General features: G+C 42.5%; 1 long non-coding RNA gene across 1 annotated transcript in view; it reads left to right on the top strand.

Annotated features, from left to right (window-relative positions):
- The first annotated feature begins 1790 nt into the window (after positions 1 to 1790).
- LOC138750178 (uncharacterized) overlaps positions 1791 to 19784 on the top strand; it is an 18035-nt gene continuing 41 nt past the window's right edge. Inside the window, exons 1-5 of the long non-coding RNA XR_011349133.1 lie at positions 1791 to 1933; positions 6487 to 6631; positions 7610 to 7692; positions 14609 to 14689; positions 19725 to 19784. The exon at positions 19725 to 19784 is cut by the window's right edge and continues 41 nt beyond it. This is a non-coding gene — a long non-coding RNA (uncharacterized lncRNA). The remainder of the gene's footprint in view (positions 1934 to 6486; positions 6632 to 7609; positions 7693 to 14608; positions 14690 to 19724) is intronic.

Raw genomic sequence — 19784 nt, 5'->3', positions numbered from 1 at the left:
TTCGCACAAAAAATTATAAACCAGGGGAAAGATGTACTCTGAAAACAACAAGAAATGTTGTTCATATCCCACTGTGCTCCCGACAGAAGTTAAAATCCAATGGGCTTCATGAACTATATCAGATCAACTCAAAACACATACGGAACTTAGCCCCAGATTATTCCTCCGCCCCCCGTCCTATTAAATGTTGAATCCTGTTGTGTGAAGAAGGAGTTGCCTGGAACGTTAGCCCATCCCAGAAAGCTCACCAGACTTGGACTGCAGATCAACACTTAAGGATGACCAGCCGCAGCTTCATTTAATGCAATGCTTATTCCCCCCCCCCCACCAAAAATCTTCAGCATTGCTTAATTGAAACTGGTCTAATTCCAAATAAGATCAGCAATACTTTCGGACCGAGTACAAAAGAGAGAGAGCTGAGGTACCTTCGAAACCCAGAACCAAATACATGCAACATATAGTGGCAGCTCTCCTTGCATCTAATCAAGCAATTTTGAGCCACTATGAACTCTTACCCAAGAGAATTCATCCAACCATCCATGAGTGCATTACTGTCAACTCGAAAGCCGAGAGGGGATTTGGTAGAGTATTTAAAATTACAAGAAGGATGGATAGAGTTGATGTGGATAGGCAATACCATTGCAAGTGGGAGAGATTGAAACAAGAGGTCTTGAGTTAAGAGGCAAAAGTTTTGAAGTAACGTGAGGGGGAACTTCTTGACTCAGAATGGTGGCTGAGTGGAGTGAGCTTCCGGGTGAAATAGTGGCAGCAGGGTCCATTTTGTCATTTAAGAGAAAATTGGAGGGGTGGGGAATGCAGAGAGGTGGTACTGGAGGAGAGTATTTAGTTCAGAACAGACGAGAAGGGCCAAATGACCTGTTTCTGTGCTGTAATTGTTCTAGGGGTAAAATGTGTGGCAGTAACTTGGAAGCCCAACATGAACCTTCCGACTCCTAAAATCAAGAAATTTAAGATGTTAGATTTTATTTGAAAGGTTTGGTAAATTTTTATAAATACTATCCACATGTTTTTTCTTTTTTTCTTTGCATCAGCAAAAATTAAATGAAATGGTTCTTGCAGTCAAGAGCAAGAGAATTCCTGCAAACCAGCCCTTGCCCACAAACACCCCCCACCCCCCCCCCCCCCCCCCCCCATTCTGGGATCAACCCATCAGCAGCGTCCACTTCAGAGACAAACCTCAGGCACAAACATCCCAAAACCATCATCCCAAGACAAGGGGTTAATTTTTTTAATCACTCTGCATTCATTTGATGTTATTTCAAATAAAAAATTAGTTTTTAATGCATATGTGAAATTAAATAATTTTTAAAAAAATAAGATGAATGAAGAATTATTTCAGGAATTATCAATCATCCACTACTCCCTTTAACCCCAGACACCAGTACTGAATGAAAAACTAAACTTGCCAGATTGACTGAGTAAACAGAGCTAAAATTGGCCAAAAGGTGCTGATGCCATCATTGATTTAAATGCAAGTGACACTGAGGACTGCATTGGGACAGAGATGGTCCATGGACAGCCAATACGGATACTTTGGGGAACAAAGCCCGCACTGCCAGTTGGGATGAATTAGATTATGACATAAGCAAATATTAGATACCCCCCCCCTCACAGAGAGACCCAGCCTTGATTTTCATTTTTTATATTGATAGATCCCAGACATCACCAAATGTACCGAGACCCCACCGCATGTTATCAGTTAAAGGCAACGTATTCCTTTCTAATGGAACTTTTACTACCTCTATTACAGGAAACATCCTCCCTGCCTCATTTGCCATTGGAACGTTAGGCCCGCTTGTCGTCACAGGGCCAGAAAACGCTTGAGTCAGAATACTGATCATCGTTCGAGGAGTGACGAAGGAATTTGTGAGCACGATAAGAATCCTGTTTCCCTCTGGTCTGAGATTGGATGGTGAGTCCTCAGCTACACATCCCTGCAACACACTCTCCTTCGCCAACACCTGCCTCACACTCCTATTCACCCCAACAGCTCTGTGCATTCCCCCTCATTCACCTGTGATTTCCCCCCCCCCACAAACCCCTGTTAACCTGCCTCCTCCACTAAAGAGTGGGTTAACACACAAACCCCTTGCAGACGGGGCCAGATTTGATTCAGAGTCATTGACTTAACAGGACCATAACACCACCTGTGGCATAAATATTTCCAAACCAATGCTCTAGGGCACTGGGAGAGCAAACAGCTCAAATTCTGCATTTGAGAAGTTTGAACTGCTGCACAACCATCAGGATCAAAGAAAACCCTAGTTTGCTTAGTTTTCAGCTGTCATAGACCACAAAAGGCTTCCAAACCAAAATTGAAAGGACTAGCCCCAAAAACAAACAAATCTCTCATAAAGCTCTAACACTCCCCTATCTAGAAGTATCATCTCCTCAAACATCTCAATGCCACAGGTGAGAAAACTGTTTTAACTCCCATCTCCAAATTAAAAAGGTGCTATTCCCTTAATTGCAGCTCTCTTGAAGGGTGGAGATGGGCCTTGTTTAAAGGGCCAGCCACAATTTACTGAGATATTTCACACCTGAATTAATTGTCCTCCTGATTCCAGCTCAGGGTTTAAAACAGGAGAGTTTCCCCACTCTCGTCACTTGCAGGTTTCAGGCAGAGATGAGGTGATGCTGCCATCAGAGGAAGGTAGGAAGCCTGGTTTTACTGTGGCTGCTTTTTCTGGGGTGGTTCTTTGAGTTGTTGGGGTGAAAGGAATCCGGTGTTTGTGGAAGCCCCTGTTTGTGGGTAGTTTGCAAACTGGTGGTTCGTGGGTATTGAGCCAGAGAAATGTGTTGCTTTAATGTGTGTGGTTTACGGTGCCTGCAACTTTAGCTCTTGTCTTGGGATGATGGTTTTGGGATGTTTGTGCCTGAGGTTTGGCTCTGAAGTTGTCGGACTCTGGCTTTCCCTTACTCTTAATTTAGTCTGTATGTGGTCTGAGTCCAGCGTGTTCTTTGAATGAAGTGATAGGAGAAGGTATTCGGTTCAACAGTCAATTTATTACACAGCACAAGAATAAAACTTAACAGAGCTCTGGGTCAGTCGTTAGTTCATAGGTCACCTGCACAGTGAGCTATTCCCCAAGACTGACCCCTATTGTCCAGTTGGCTCAGTTTATATAGATCAACCTTATCATACAGAACAAAAGTTGGCTTCCTTTGCTAGATCTTTTTGCATAAGGGTAATCACAAGTCATCTCCTGTTTTGCAGATACCTGGGGTGTAGCGCTCCCATCTTGATCCTCCAGGCCAGACTATCCTGTTGTTTTGATCAGAAATTAATTCATCACCCGATATTTCTAATCACCTTTCTGTTCTTGTCTGGCCAATTTCTGCTGTTCTCTTTAACACCTCCTCATGCCTTAATCTTCCTCCTAGACTGGTTTTCCATTCCCTTGGTTTCTTGCAGGCCATTCTTTGTTCTGGTCTGGCCTGTGTCTCCTGTGCTACTCACCACCTCCTTCAGTTGGAGCTTTCCTCCTAAATCGTTTTATGAATTTTCTCTCCCTGTATTTGGGAGCAGACAATTTTGCTCAGCCAACTTCGCTCCATGCTGTGATTGCCACTTAATCACATTCCTCTTTTTCCCTGAACCATGCAGTACATATCAACTTATTAATTAATCATTTCTTTCATAATGTTTTAACCCCTAGATTCCAACAAAGTGTAGGCTGCTGATGGTTTGATCCCAGAATTGGGGTGGGGAGGGGGGCGGGGGATGTTATTTGTGGGCAAGGGCTGAGTTGGAGGCTGCAGGGAATTCTTTTGCTCTTGACTGTAAGAAGCATTTCATTTAATTTTTGCTGATGTAACCATCTTACCTTACGTGTGTGTAATATTGCAGGACAGTCGGTCGAATTTTGACCTTGGCATGTTTAACAGAAAATGACAGTGACCCAGGTTCAAATCTGTCCCTTGTGTCAGGATTTCCCCCCATCACCTTTTACAAAATGGCAAGGTGAACAGGGGCATTTGTGTGGGTCAGGGTTTTTTTTTAAATTAATTTTTAAGAGTTAGTTATATTCTTGTTAATTTTACAAGAATATAATTCAAATCCCGATACATGTGGTTGATTAATACAAATTGAGATCTACCCAGACCCACCCTCTCCACATCCCATATGAGGGACCAGAGATCTTCAACAGATGTTTTATTTAACCATAATATTGTGAATATTTCAAACCTTCACTTCAACCCACCTTTAGGAAATGTGGGGTCCAAAGATAGAATGTTCATCTTGTGAACGATACATTATTTTCCTGTGGTGAACAGTTCCGAACCTCAGCCAGTTTGCAAGATATGGCCACGCACTTTCTAGCTGTACAATTTGCAGCAATTTAAACCTGGTAAATATTCAGTTTTAATTTAAATTTAATTCCTTAACGTCTCTTTCTAATGGATCCTGTGGGAATTTTTAAAAAAATACTTATTTCAGCCAAGCTGCCCAACTTGAGGACATTGCCAAGTCAAATGCAGAAAAGTACAAATGACTTGTTAACATTTGAAACAAATCCGATTCCATGTATTTTCTTTTGAGGTGTCTGGTGAATAAAATTGTATTGAACCAGTCTATCTCATTTATAATGATCAGTCCATTTTCTATGTTCAAATCTCCATCCCATCTTTGCCTCAGTTTATGAATTCCTAATTTCTCAGCTTTTGCAGTCATTTCTACATTACTGAATAAATTTATATTCCCATGACCTGTTTCAGATGGTCAGGGCTTGTTATGACCTGTTACTGTTCTATCTGCCACTGTATTTTACATTTTGCATATCCTCTTCCTAAAGACAAGGAAAGGACTTCTTGTTGGTCATCTAATCTCATGTACCAGTTAGGGTGAGGGAACACAAAAAAAATCAACAGGAGTCTGGAAGAGTTGCTCACAGTTCACGTTAGTAATCATTCTCTGCCTGCCTGATTTCTGGTTTCCAATTTACCCAAATGTCTGAATTTCATAGCAGTCTTAAATTCTTCACTTCAAAGCAGAAACAATGCCATTCAGGGTCTGAGTGGTGCTGGGGGCTTATTGCAGCCTTTGGATCAGGTCTAACAATTTGCACCATTGTTTTGAAGATCAGGCAGGCATTTGGATATGTATGGCTCAGTAAAGGAGGTGAGAATTGATCCCTGTCTGGAATGTGCTTTTTAGCTCTCTTTCCCAGCTTTCTGGCAAAGTCTGTGTGATGGTTTCTTCATAATTCCCAGAACAAGATATTCTACAGCTAATATTCCACACACTTCACCAAATGGGGGTAGTTGTGTGAAAAAGAAGTTCCTGTCTGTGTGGATGGACAGTTTAAGGGTGAAAAAATGACCTGATGTCCACATATAGTAACTCAACCAAATTCTGTAAGGACACAAATGCTGGAGAAGCTCATCTGATCAAGCAGTGAACCTTTATAGAGTACAGATACTCGTAGCCCTGTTAAAAGGCTCAAGCCTGAAACACTGGTTGTGTATCTTTTTTTAAACTTTATTTATGAACATATAAAATACATAGTAAATAAAATAAACCAACTTCCCAAAAAAAACTATATTCCATCCCCCCTCCCCATAATTACCCCCCCCCCCCAAACTCCCTCGACTGAGGGAGAGAAAAATCATATCAATTCGTTGCGGCTGAATGAAAACACCAAACCTAATTTTCCACGTCATCGCAATGCATTTACTGGCCACTGCTAATACTAACTGAATAAACTCAATTTGAGGTTTATCCATTCTTAATCCCGTTGTTCAAGTTGTAATATACCGCATTAGAAAAAGCAGTGGATCGAACATAAAAAGAGTTTCTTTAAAGTAGTTTCAAATAAATCCTCAAAGGCTTAACTTTATCACACAACCAGACAGACAAAAAAAAGTATTAATTTGAATCCCACAATGAAAACATTAGTCTGAATTACTAAATCCTTATCTTTTTTTTTCCTGGAGTTAAATACAACTGATGTAAAAAAAAATTATAATTCACCCAATTATATCGCACATTCATCAATTTAATCCACCATCTTCACACATAGTAAGTAGTCCGTTCTTCTTGGGTTAATTCTAAAGAAGAATCTCCCATTTAATCTAAAGTTGGTTTAGCCATTTTCTGTTGTCACAAACATTTCTGAAATAGATCCCTTTTTTTGCCCCATTTACAATTTTCAATTTTAGTTAACTTGGGTATCTTCAATTCCCGCCCAAATCCACCTGTGACAGCACTTGCATGGAATGACACCCGTTTACCATGTCCCTCTGTTCAACCTCACTCCTCAGTGCCCGACCGTTCACCGTGTCTATCTTTTCTTGGTTTGCCCTTCAAAATGTGACACCTCACACTTGTCTGCATTAAATTCCATCTGCCCTTTCTCCAGCTGGTCCAGATCCTTCTGCAAGATGTCCTGGCTGTCCACAACTCCTCCGTTCTTGGTGTCAACTGCCAACTTGCTAATCCAATTCACCACATTATTGTTCCAGCACCTATCCCTGAGGCACATCTCTCATCACAGGCCTCCAGTCTGAAGAGCAATTGGTCTCACCAACTCGCTGGCTTCTCCTGCACAGCCGTTGTTTCACATCCAAAATACAGAGGACATAAGGATGGATGTTAAAATTCTCAAAGGTACATTAGTTAAAATGGTGTCAAATCACAAGGAACAGAAGTTGGCCATTCAGCCCACTGTGTCTGCTATCCCCTGATCTAAACAGTTCTCTCCTCTCATTCCAAGTTATGGCTTTTTCCCCTGATCCCTTGATACCCTGACTCATTAAACATCTATTAATTCCGCCCCCCCCCCCCCCACCACTTAAACTCTCTCAACAATCCAGCAACAAATTCCATGACCTTCTGGTGAAATAAATTTCTCATCTGCTTTAAATAGGTACCTTCCAATTCTAAGACAATGTCTTTTTATCCAAGGGAAACATTATTCACATCTTCTGTCCAATCCTTTCAGCATTGGAAAGGTTTCTGAAATCTCCTCTCCTTCTTCTATACTCCAATGAAGAGTGGAGATATATCATCCTGGTAAATCTCTGCTCTCTCTCCAACATCAGCACATCCTTTTTAAGATAAACTTCGCAGTTCTCCAAATGAGGTCTCTCCCATGCCCCATCAACACCTCCCTACCCTAGAAACAAAGGCCAACATAGAATTTGCTTTCTTTTCCTGCCGATCCAACCTGGTGGTTCCCCATTCACTATGTTTTCCTGAACGAGAACCCCCCAAGTCCCTTGACACTTGAAATAATTACATGTAATTTCTGTAACAAATTTGAAATTTTTGGAAAGATTTGGGAATCCTATTTATAAACTGTAGGAATTAAGTTGTAATCGCCCAACCTGAACCTTCTGACTCCTAAAATCAAGAAAATTTGTTAGATTTTATTTGATAGTTTTTTAGTAATTTTTTTATAAATACTTTCCAGATGTTATCTTTCTTTTCTATTGGGTTGTTGGGCAGGGGGAATTAAAAAAAATACTATGTATTAATTTTTCATTATCTTTGAATGAGAAATTTACGTACGCATTTAATGCATGTGAAATTAAAATTTTCAAAGAGAAGCTTAACATAACGTAATACATTTTGCTTATTTTCAAGAGTTGTGGAGAGTGAGGAGGGTTTTCATGGAGTAGAAAAGGATTTGGACTGTTTGGAAAGATGGCAGATGGAGTTTAATGTAGGTAAGTGTGAGGGGCTTTATTTTGGTAAGAATAACCAAGACGTATGCAGTGAAGGGGAGGGCATTGAAGAACAGAGGGATCTTGGAAGAATGGTTCAATGGACAATAGGAGCAGGAGTAGGCCCTTCTGCCTGTCGAGCCTTCAGTGACCGCCATTTCACAGGTCATGGCTGATCACTACTATCAGTACCCCTTTCCAGCCTTATCCCCATAACCCTGAACTCCTTTGCCCACAAGAGTCTTATCTAACTCTCTTTTGAACATAATCAGCGAATCTGCCTCTACCACTCTCTGTGGCAGAGCATTCCACAGATTCACACTTCTCTGGGTAAAACAATGTTTTCTCATCTCCGTCCTAAAGGGCCTACCCTGTATTCTTAAACTATGGCCTCTAGTCCTCGTCTCCCCCATCACTGGGAACAAGTAATCCGACTTCACCCTGTCCATCCCCCTGATAATTTTGTATACCTCAATCATGTCCCCCCTCATCCTTCTAAACTCCATCGGATACAAGTCTAGTTTTTCTAGCCTTTCAGCATATGTCAACCCCGCCATTGCTGGAACTAACCTTGTAAATCTGTGCTGCACATCCTCTATAGCTAGTATGTCCTTCCTCAAAATTGGAGACCAGAACTGGACACAATACTCCAGGTGGGGTCTCACCAGGGCCCTGTACAACTGCAGAAGGGCGTCTCTGTTCCTATACTCCAATCCCCTCTTTATGAAAGCCAACATGCCATTTGCCCATTTCACAGCTTTCTGAACGTGCTTGTTAGCCTTCAGTGACCGGTGAACAAATACACCCAGATCCATTTGCTCCTCCCCACTCCCTAGCTTGTCTCCATTTAAATAATACTCAGCTTTCCTATTATTGCCCCCAAAATGGATAACCTCACATTTGCTCACATTTAACGTTATCTTCCATTCAGCAGCCCACACCCCAAACCTGTCCAAGTCCCTCTGCATTTTCCTGACATCCTCCTCACACCCCACACCGCCACCCTGTTTAGTGTCATCTGCAAATTTGCTCATGTTATTAATAATCCCCTCATCCAAATCATTTACATAAATTACAAACAACTGAGGACCCAATACCGATTCCTGCGGCAATCCACTCGTCACATCCTGCCATCCTGAAAAAGACCGGCTTACTCCAACCCTTTGTTTCCTATTTCTTAACCAATTTCCTATCCATGTCAGCACCTTACCTCCAATACCATGCTCCCTGATCTTACCCACTTGTCTCCCGTGCGGTACCTTATCAAAGGCCTTCTGGAAGTCCAAACACACCACATCCACTGGCTCTCCCAAGTCCACCCTCTTTGTCACATCCTCGAAAAATTCCAGAAGGTTAGTCAAGCATGACTTACCCTTAAGGAATCCATGCTGACTAGCCCTTATACTATTATTTCTGCCTAAGTGTTCTGCTATGACTCCTTTTATGAAAGATTCCAATATCTTCCCCACCACTGACATCAGGCTGACCGGTCTATAATTTCCCGTTTTCTCCCTCCCTCCCTTCTTAAAAATCGGCACCACATCAGCTACTCTCCAATCCTCAGGGACCTCCCCCGAATCTATTGAACTTTGGAAAATGTCGACCAGTGCCTCCACAATTTCCATAGCAACTTCTTTCAGCACCCTGGGATGCAGCCCATCAAGCCCTGGGGATTTATCAGCCCTCAGTCCCAACAATTTACTCACAACCTCCTCCTTCTAGATCTGGATATGCATTAGATCCCCTACTTCCCCAGGAAAGTTCCCCAAGTCTCTTGATACCGCATGACCACTACCCCCTAACTGACCATAACCTATATTCTCCTTGGTGAAGACAGATGCAAAGTATTTGTTAAATTCCTCAGCTAACTCATTGTTTCCGGTAATAATTCCACCCTTTTCCATTCTTAATGGGCCAATTTTGGACCGAACCAATTTCTTCCTCTTCACATATTTAAAAAAACTTTTGCTATCCTCCATTATATTATTTGCTAATTTCCTCTCGTACTTCATTTTCCCCTCTCTTATGACTTTCTTAGTTACCCTCTGATGCTCTTTGAAGGTTTCCCAATCCTCTAACTTCCCACTCCGCTTCGCTATCTTATACTTACACCCTTTGGATTTGATATTGCACTTGATTTCATTAGTTAGCCACGGCTACCATTTGCATCTCCTAGAGCCTTTCCTCCACTTTGGAATAAATTTGTCTTGAATCCTGTAAAAAAATGTCCAAAAATACCTGCCATTTTCCCCAGTTGTCCTCCCAGCTAGTGTATCTTTCCATTTTATTTTGGCTAGCTCCTCCCTCATAGCTGCATAATCCCCTTTATTTAACTGCAGTACAGATGCTTCCGACTTCCTTTCTTTTTCCCTTTCTAATTGCAGCTCAAAAGTAACCATACCATGCTCACTATTCCCTAATGACTCCCCTACATCGAGGTCACTTATTAACTCTGCGTTGCTGCACAGCACCAAGTCCAGAATCGACTTCCCCATGCTATGTTCCTCCACTAGCTGCTCCAAGAAAGTATCTCGTAGACATTCAATAAACTCACTCTCTTGTGTTCCTGCCCCCGTCTGATTATCCCAGTCCACCTTCATGTTGAAGTCCCCCATAACTACTGTATTGCTACCACTTTGACATGCCACTCTTAATTCCTGATTTATACTTCTACCGAGATCTGAGTTAATTTTCGGAGGCCTGTAAATCACCCCCATTATGGTCTCATGCCTTTACAATTTCTTAATTCTATCCAAACAGACTCTACCCACCTGTTTCAATGTCTTTCCTTTCAAACGCCTGAATTTCATTTCTTACCAACAGAGCTACCCCACCTCCTCTTCCTAACTTTCTGTCTTTTCTATAGGACGTGTACCCGGGTACATTGATTTCCCAATCCTGCCTTTCCCGCAGCCATGTCTCCGTAACTCCGACAATGTCATAACCTCCCATTGCCATTTGCGCCTCAAGCTCATCCATTTTATTCCTTACACTCCGTGCATTCATACACAATACCTTGATACCATATCTCCATTCTCCCTCCATCTTTGTTCTCGATGCACTTGCCCCTACTCTCCTATCACTTTTAGTTCCCTTTTTCCTTATTGTTTCACCGTCTAACAGAACCACCCCTATATTCACTTTCCTATCTGCTTCCCTATCAGTCCTGTTCCCTTCCCCCTGCCAAATTAGTTTTAAATTTGAAGGTGGATTCCCATGGAGATAGAAGGCTTTGGGTACGCTGGCCTTTATAAATCATAGCATGGAATATAGGATCTGGGGAGGTGATGTTCAGAGTTTTGGTGAGGCCAAGTTTGGAGTATTGTATGCCGTTCTGGACTCCAAATTCTAGGAAGGATATCAATAAGGTAGAGAGAGTGCAAAGAAGTTTGACGAAAATGTTGCCTGGATTGCAGTATTTTGAATACGTAGAAAGATTGAGTAGACTGGGACTTCATTCATTGGAGCGTAGAGGGTTGAGCGGGGATTTGATAGAGGTATTTAAAATTATCAAGGGAATAAGCTGTGAATAGGCTCTTTCCCCTAAGGGGAGCAGAGATTGGAACAAGGGGTCATAAGTTAAGGGGCAAAACTTGAGAAGTAATACAAGAGGATACTTCTTCACTCAGAGTGGTGGCTGAGTGGAATGATCTACTGGAAGAAGTTGCGCCAGGGTCAATTCTGTCATTTAAGATGAGGTTATATGAGTACATGGATGCGAGGGGGTGGGAGGGTTATGGGCAAGGGAAGTAGGTAGGTGGAACTCGTGGAGTTTCACGTAAATCGGTGCTTTAGGTGCCATGAGCAAGTTGGCTCTTTCTTGCACTCGACTTGATTACGTGAAACCTTTCTGGGATAGAATCAAGGAACTTATTAAAATTTAAACTTTCACTTGATCCTAAGGTATTTTTATTGGGTGATATGAAGAAATTGAGTTTAGAATTAAAATTAGATGAGTCTCAAATTGCTCTTTGAGATTGGCTTTAGCTGGGGCTAGAAAATGACGAGTATTCAATGGTGGCATTCAGAAAGGAGGTCTTGTATTCCATTAGAAAAGATAACGTATAATACAAGCCTCGTCTACCAGTGGAAATATTAAACAGGCAGAATACTATTCATAGTCTGAAAATGAGAGGTTTTCTGTATAAAAGAGATCAGGAAGAACTTCTTTAGCCAGAGGGTCGTGGATGTGTGGAACTCACTGCGGCATACAGCAGTGGAAGCCAGATCGCTGGGAGTATTTTAAAAAGAACGACAAATATCTCATTAGTGAGGGCATCAAGGGATTATGGGGGAAAGGCCAAAAATGAGAACTAGTGTAGAGTAGCTTAGTGTAGATTTATGGAACAGACTCGATGGGCCTAGTGGCCTGGTTCTGTTCCTTTGTCTGTGATCACTAATGGAGTTATTTCAGAAATGTACAGAAAAAAAGCTCCTAAATTAGAAATTCATAAATCAAGATTAAAATGGGAATCTGATTTGAAAGTTAAAATATGAAAATCATTAAGTACAACTAAAATTATTAATGTCAGGTCGAGACTGGCACAATATAATCTTTTCTACATCGATTATACTTGAAACCCAATTTAAATAAATTTAATTTGACATTATTAGATTTGTCTTGGATGTAATAAAGTAGGTTCTTTTATGTGGATAAATGTGAGGTGATCCACTTTGGAGGCAAGAACAGGAAAGAGGACTATTATCTCAACGGTATCTGTTTAGGAAATGCAGAGAGACTTGGGTGTTGCTGTGCATCAGTCGTTGAAAGTGGGCACGCAGGTGCAACAGGCGGTGAGGAAGGCATTCATAGCAAGAGGATTTGAGTACAGAGATCCTGCTGCAGCCGTACACGGCCTTGGTGAGACCACACCTGCAATACTGCGTGCCATTTTGGCCTCTTTAATCCGAGGAAGGACATCCTCGCCGTGGACTGTGTGCAGAGAAGATTCACTAGACTGATACCAGGGATGGAAGGACTTGCAGATGAAGAAAGGTTGGATAGACTAGGCTTGTATTCTCTGGAATTTAGGAAATTGAAGGGGGATCTTATAGAAACAAAATTCTAAAGGGTTTAGACAGGCTAGATGCGGGTAGGTTGTTTGCAATGCTGGGAAAAACAGAACCAGGGGTTACAGTTTAAGGATAACCATACTATAACCATATAACCATTTACGGAGCGGAAACAGGCCATGTTGGCCTTTCGAGTCCGCACCAGTTCACTGATTTTATGCGCCCTCTTCAGGCATTGGGGGAAGGTTTTCAGGACCGAGATGAGGAAAGATTTCTTCTCTTGGAGGATGATGGATCTATGGAATTCTTTGCTACAGAAAGTAGTTGAGGCTGGTTCCTTGTCAATGTTCAAGAGTAGGTTAGAATTGGCCCTTGTGGCTAAGGGGATCAGGAGGTATGGAGAGAAGGCAGGAACTGGGTACTGATCAGCCATGATCGTATTGAATGGCAGGGTAGGTTTGAAGGGCCAAATGGCCGAATCCTGCACCTATTTTTCTATGTTTATATATTCTACTTGGGTTTGTCCAAAATATATACATTTTGGTCCAAAATTAAAATTTTGAACACTCCCAATGGATCCTAGAATATTTTTCCTGGAAGGGACTAAAAATATTTGGATTAAACGGGATTTTTACAGGTTGCTTTAGCTGGTTCATATTTGGAGAACCAAGTCACCAAATTTCAGAATCCATGTGATTGAAGAAGTGCAGAGATTGGTTAGGATATTGCTGGGACTTGAAGGTGAACCCACCAGGGCCTACAGCTGGTCCTCAATGTTGTCGACACATTCTTGGAAAGTGTGACTTGAAGTGAAATGAAGGTTTTACCATGGGCTCAATGATCAAAAATAAGAGAAGTTCCTATTGGGCGATCCTGTCTCTCAATCCACCACAATCTCTGAACCTCTGAATTGTAGTTGTGGCCTCCCCGTTCTTTTCTGAGCTGAGACCAATATTGATGTTTAGGTCATGGTTACAGATGGGTTGGAAATACTGAAGAAGTTTCCTCTTGCCTTACTCAGTTGCAGTGTCCATACTGGATGTGTAACCCTGGCCATTGATCAGCAGATCCAGAGAACACAGCACAGTACAGGCCCTTCAGGCCTTGATGTTGTTCTAGCCCATATATTCATTCCTTAAATATAACGTACTAAACAATGGTTCTCAACCTTTTTCCTTGCATTCATATACCACTTTTAGTGGTAAGTGGGTGGAAAGAAAGTTCAAACCCTATTTTAAAATAATCATATGAACAATCTAGAACCGTCATTCTCAACCTTCCCTTCCCACTCACCTACCACATGAAGCAATCCCTTAATGTTCAGAGATTACTTAAGGTGGTAGGTGAGTGAGAAGATAAAGGTTGAGATCCTTTTTCTGCAGGCAAACTAATTCTGAATCCACACAACCAAGGTTCCACAGATCCTTTGCCTCATGACTATCAGAATGAATCTACCCTGGGCAACCCTGTCAAAGGCCTCACTAAAATCCACACACCCCACATCCACTCCCCTGCCCTTCATTTGTTATTTCATTGTTTTCAAACACTTTCTTTCCCCACCACACTTTTAAGTTATCCCTGTCTAATCACGGAACCAACAGTCAAAGGACAAGGCCAGTGCCATTTTTATAAATGAGATTTGATATTTGCTTAAGTTGTCGTTTGTTTCCATGAAATTACCTCAAAGATATTGCTGCGGGTCGTCTGTGGAGGCCACTCCTGTGATCGCGGTTCGTTTTACTGCGCTTTTTTGGTCAAAATGGCCACACTTTCACGCACGACCACGCCGTACATGGAAAGATTAATGATGCCTGGCGTCCCATTGGCCTGAAATATTCTATTAAATTTTATTAAAATTTTCAAAGGAAAGCTTAACATAACGTAATACATTTTGCTTATTTTCAAGTTGTGGAGAGTGAGGAGGGTTTTCATGGACTACAAAAGGATTTGGACTATTTGGAAAGATGGCAGATGGAGTTTAATGTAGGTAAGTGTGAGGTACTTTACTTTGGGAAGAATAACCAAGACGTATGCAGTGAAGGGGAGGGCATTGAGGAACAGAGGGATCTTGGAGGAATGGTTCAATAGACAATAGGAGCAGGAGTAGGCCCTTCGGCCTGTAAAGCCAGCACCACCATTTTACAGATCATGGCTGATCACTACTATCAGTAACCCTTTCCAGCCTTATCCCCATAACCCTTAACTCCTTTGCCCACTAGAGTCTTTTCTAACTCTCTTTTGAACATAATCAGCGAATCTGCCTCTACCACCCTCTGTGGCAGAGCATTCCACAGATTCACATTTCTCTGGGTAAAAAAATGTTTTCTCATCTCCGTCCTAAAGGACCTACCCTGTATTCTTAAACTATGCCCTCTAGTCCTCGTCTCCCCCATCACTGGGAACAAGTAATCCGACTTCACCCTGTCTGTGCCCCTGATAATTTTGTATACCTCAATCATGTCCCCCCTCATCCTTCTCAACTCCATCGGATACAAGTCCAATTTTCTCGCCTTTCAGCATATGTCAACCCCGCCATCCCTGGAACTAACCTTGTAAATCTGCTCTGCACATCCTCTATAGCTAGTATGTCCTTCCTCAAAATTGGAGACCAGAACTGGACACAATACTCCAGGTGGGGTCTCACCAGGGCCCTGCAGAACTGCAGAAGGGCGTCTCTGTTCCTATACTCCATCCCCTCTTTATGAAAGCCAACATGCCATTTGCCTTCTTCACAGCTTTCTGAACGTGCTTGTTAGCCTTCAGTGACCGGTGAACAAGTACACCCAGATCCATTTGCTCCTCCCCACTCCCTAGCCTGTCTCCATTTAAATAATACTCAGCTTTCCTATTATTGCCCCCAAAATGGATAACCTCACATTTGCTCACATTGAACGTCATCTTCCATTCAGCAGCCCACACCCCCAACCTGTCCAAGTCCCTCTGCATTTTCCTGACATCCTCCTCACACCCCACACCGCCACCCAGTTTAGTGTCATCTGCAAATCTGCTCATGTTATTAATAATCCCCTCATCCAAATCATTTACATAAATTACAAACAACTGAGGACCCAATAACGATCCCTGCGGCACTCCACTCGTCACATGCTGCCATCCTGAAAAAAACCCGCTTACTCCAACCCTTTGTTTCCTATTTCTTAACCAATTTCCTATCCATGTCAGCACCCTACCTCCAATACCATGCTCCCTGATCTTGCCCACTAGTCTCCCGTGTGGTACCTTATTAAAGGCCTTCTGGAAGTCCAAATACACCACATCCACTGGCTCTCCCAAGTCCACCCTCTTTGTCACATCCTCGAAAAATTCCAGAAGGTTAGTCAAGCATGACTTACCCTTAAGGAATCCATGCTGATTAGCCCTTATACTATTATTTCTGCTTAAGTGTTCTGGTATTACTCCTTTTATGATAGATTCCAATATCTTCCCCACCACTGACGTCAGGCTGACCGGTCTATAATTTCCCGTTTTCTCCCTCCCTCCCTTCTTAAAAATCGGCACCACATTAGCCACTCTCCAATCCTCAGGGACCTCCCCCGAATCTATGGAACTTTGGAAAATGTCGACCAGTGCCTCCACAATTTCCATAGCAACTTCTGGGATGCAGCCCATCAGGCCCTGGGGATTTATCAGCCCTCAGTCCCAACAATTTACTCACAACCTCCTCCTTCTAGATCCGGACATCCATTAGATCCCCTACTTCCCCAGGAAAGTTCCCCAAGTCTCTTGACTTATATCCTCCTTGGTGAAGACAGATGCAAAGTATTTGTTAAATTCCTCAGCCAACTCCTTGTTTCCGGTAGTAATTCCACCCTTTTCCATTCTTAATGGACCAATTTTAGACCGAACCAATTTCTTCCTCTTCACATATTTAAAAAAGCTTTTGCTATCCTCCATGACATTATTTGCTAATTTCCTCTCGTACTTCATTTTCCCCTCTCTTATGACTTTCTTAGTTACCCTCTGATGCTCTTTGAAGGTTTCCCAATCCTCTAGCTTCCCACTCCACTTCGCTATCTTATACTTACTCCCTTTGGATTTGATAGTGCACTTGATTTCATTAGTTAGCCACGGCTGCCATTTGCATCTCCTAGAGCCTTTCCTCCACTTTGGAATAAATTTGTCTTGAATCCTGTAAAGAATGTCCAAAAATACCTGCCATTTTCCCCAGTTGTCCTCCCAGCTAGTGTAACTTTCCATTTTATTTTGGCTAGCTCCTCCCTCATAGCTGCATAATCCCCTTTATTTAACTGCAGTACAGATGCTTCCGACTTCCTTTCCTTTTCCCTTTCTAATTGCAGCTCAAAAGTAACCATACCATGGTTACTATTCCCTATGGCTCCCCTACATTGAGGTCACTTATTAACTCTGCGTCGCTGCACAGCATCAAGTCCAGAATCGACTTCCCCGTGGTAGGTTCCTCCACTAGCTGCTCCAAGAAAGTATCTCGTAGACATTCAATAAACTCACTCTCTTGTGTTCCTGCCCCCGTCTGATTATCCCAGTCCACCTTCATGTTGAAGTCCCCCATAACTACCGTATTGCTACCACTTTGACATGCCACTCTTAATTCCTGATTTATACTGCCACTGATATCTGAGCTACTTTTCGGAGGCCTGTAAATGACCCCCATTATGGTCCTCATGCCTTTACAATTTCTTAATTCTATCCAAACAGACTCTACCCACCTGTTTCAATGTCTTTCATTTCATTTCTTACCAATAGAACTACCCCACCCCCTCTTCCCAACTTTCTGTCTTTTCTATAGGACGTGTACCCGGGAACATTGATTTCCCAATACATTTGTGGGAATTCGGTCGTGTCCACAGGATAAAGGGAATCTCAGGGTTGGATGTGATGTTGTGTACGTTCTCTGCCAATCAATGGGAAATCTCCAAATCTTCAATCTTGGTGCAAGAGCCCACGAGGAACAAAGCAACCATCTCCTGTCCAAGCTGCAGATTGCAAGGGCTGTAAAGTGCTGCCACCGCCTGTTCACACCCAGTACTGCATGCATGAAGCGAGAGGGAGAGAGAGAGAGAGAGATCTAGGTATAATACCACCACCTGGTGTCCGGACTCACGAACTACAGGATACATGATTTTTATTTTTCATGGGAGTGTTGGAGAATGAGAGGAGACTTGATTAAGGTTAACAAAATAGAGCAAGATGGATAATACGGAGCTCCAATGAACAGGGAGGTCTCACCTGTGAAGGAGCAAGTGTGAGATCTCCCAGTTCATTCTTGCTCAGGCAGTGGTGGCCAATTCAAGACAGCTCCAATTAGGGGAAGAGAATATGCTGTTTCAGGTCATGGGTTTGAAACGGTTTCCCCAGTTGTGCCATTCAGACTCAAGAGAGCAGATGCTTGCAGACAGGAAGGAAACCTAGTTTTATTGTGGAGAATTGCTTGTTTTTTGGGGTGAAGGTTGTTTGTGGTCTGAGATTCCTAAATATTTTACAATGGAAGCAGCACTTTTCCTTGTGCCTGATTGCTACATAGTGGGTAAAATGTCTCAAATCTATCGCTCAGCCAGTACTTTTGGTCATTGATTTGGAGAGAGAGTGATGGCTTGGCAATATTTATAGCATGGTGAGTCCAAAGCTCTCAAAGTGACAATGTGGAAGGAGTTTGTCTGTTCCTTGTGTTTTCTGCCACCCTTGAGAACTTAAAAAGTGTCCGTGAATTGTGGTATTGGTGAGACACAAGCTTGTTTTGCCCTCTTTTTGTTCTGTTTGTCTATAAAGTTTCAGTTTAGGGATAAAATGTCCAGACACTGTTCTGTTCAAAAGTCTAGTAACTAAATCAGATTCTCCCGAGTTCTTGTCATGGATATGCATCAAGAAGCCTGTTTTGCAGCAGTCGTGTTGCATTAGAGGTGCACATACAATTTTCAAAAATAATGAGTTTGAAACCAGAAAAAGATCAGGTCGTGCCCAAAGGTTCATCTGTGCTGTTGAATTGAATTGATGCCCCCAGGTCCAGAATGTGCACTTCCACCCCATGGTCTTGAGCTTCCCAAATCGCCAATGAACTTACGGCCCCCTTGAGCTGTGGAGTGTGGGAGGAAATCCACACAGACACCAAGAGGATGTAGAAACTTCTTGCAGTCAGTGCTCACTTAATCCATGACTCGTGCTGGAGAGGTGGGACTACTGTCCTGCCTTCATCTTGTGTCGGCTAATTTTTGTCTGATGGTGGATGGAGGTCTGACATGATATTCCCTTGGCCTTGAGGAAAAGAAGAGTAGAAATTGCAAGGGCTCTGACAGAAATATTTAAAACCTGTTTATCCACGGGTGAGGTGCCAGAGGAATGGATGTAATCTAATGTTCCTTTGTTGAAAAACGGCTTCAAAAGCCAACCAGGTGAGCCTGACAGTGATTGGTTAATTATTGGAGGGTAATCAGAGAGTACCTCGAAAAGAATCTGTTCAAATAGCTGGCCTTGATCAACCATCGCATAGAATACAGGAGTCGGGCAGTGAGGTTGAGACGAGACAAGATATTGGTGAGGCTCTTTTGTGAGTACTGTGTGCAGTTCTGGTCACCAAATGAGAGGAAAGCTATCAATAAAGTAGAGAGGGTGCAGAGAAGATTTACGTCAATGTTACCTGGATATCAGCAACTAGATTACAAAGAAAGATTGAGCAAATGAAGTCTTTATTCTTTGGATTGTAGATGGTTGAGAGGGGATTTGATCGAAGTCTTTAAAATTACTAGGAGGATAGAACGAGTTGATGTGGAGAGACTTTTTTCATTGCGGGGAGCAGGGATTGAAACCGGAGGTAAAAGTTTGGAAGTAACATGAGGGGGAACTTCTTTACTCAGAGTGGTGGCTGAGTGGAGTGAGCTTCCGGGAAAAGTAGTGGCGGCAGGGTCCATTTTGTCATTTCAGGGAAAATTGGAGGGGAGGGGAATGCTGAGAGGTGGTACGAGAGGAGAGTATTTAGTTCAGTGAAGACAAGAAGGGCCAAATGACCTGTTTCTGTGCTGTAATTGTTATAGGGTTAAAATGTGTGGCTCTGAATTCAGAGCCAGCTCTTCAGCGCTTGACGTCCTGCTTTG

This window comes from Narcine bancroftii (genome assembly GCF_036971445.1).
Source record: "Narcine bancroftii isolate sNarBan1 chromosome 14 unlocalized genomic scaffold, sNarBan1.hap1 SUPER_14_unloc_2, whole genome shotgun sequence".
NCBI lineage: Eukaryota > Metazoa > Chordata > Chondrichthyes > Torpediniformes > Narcinidae > Narcine > Narcine bancroftii.
This window is presented reverse-complemented; position numbering and strand designations above follow the sequence as displayed.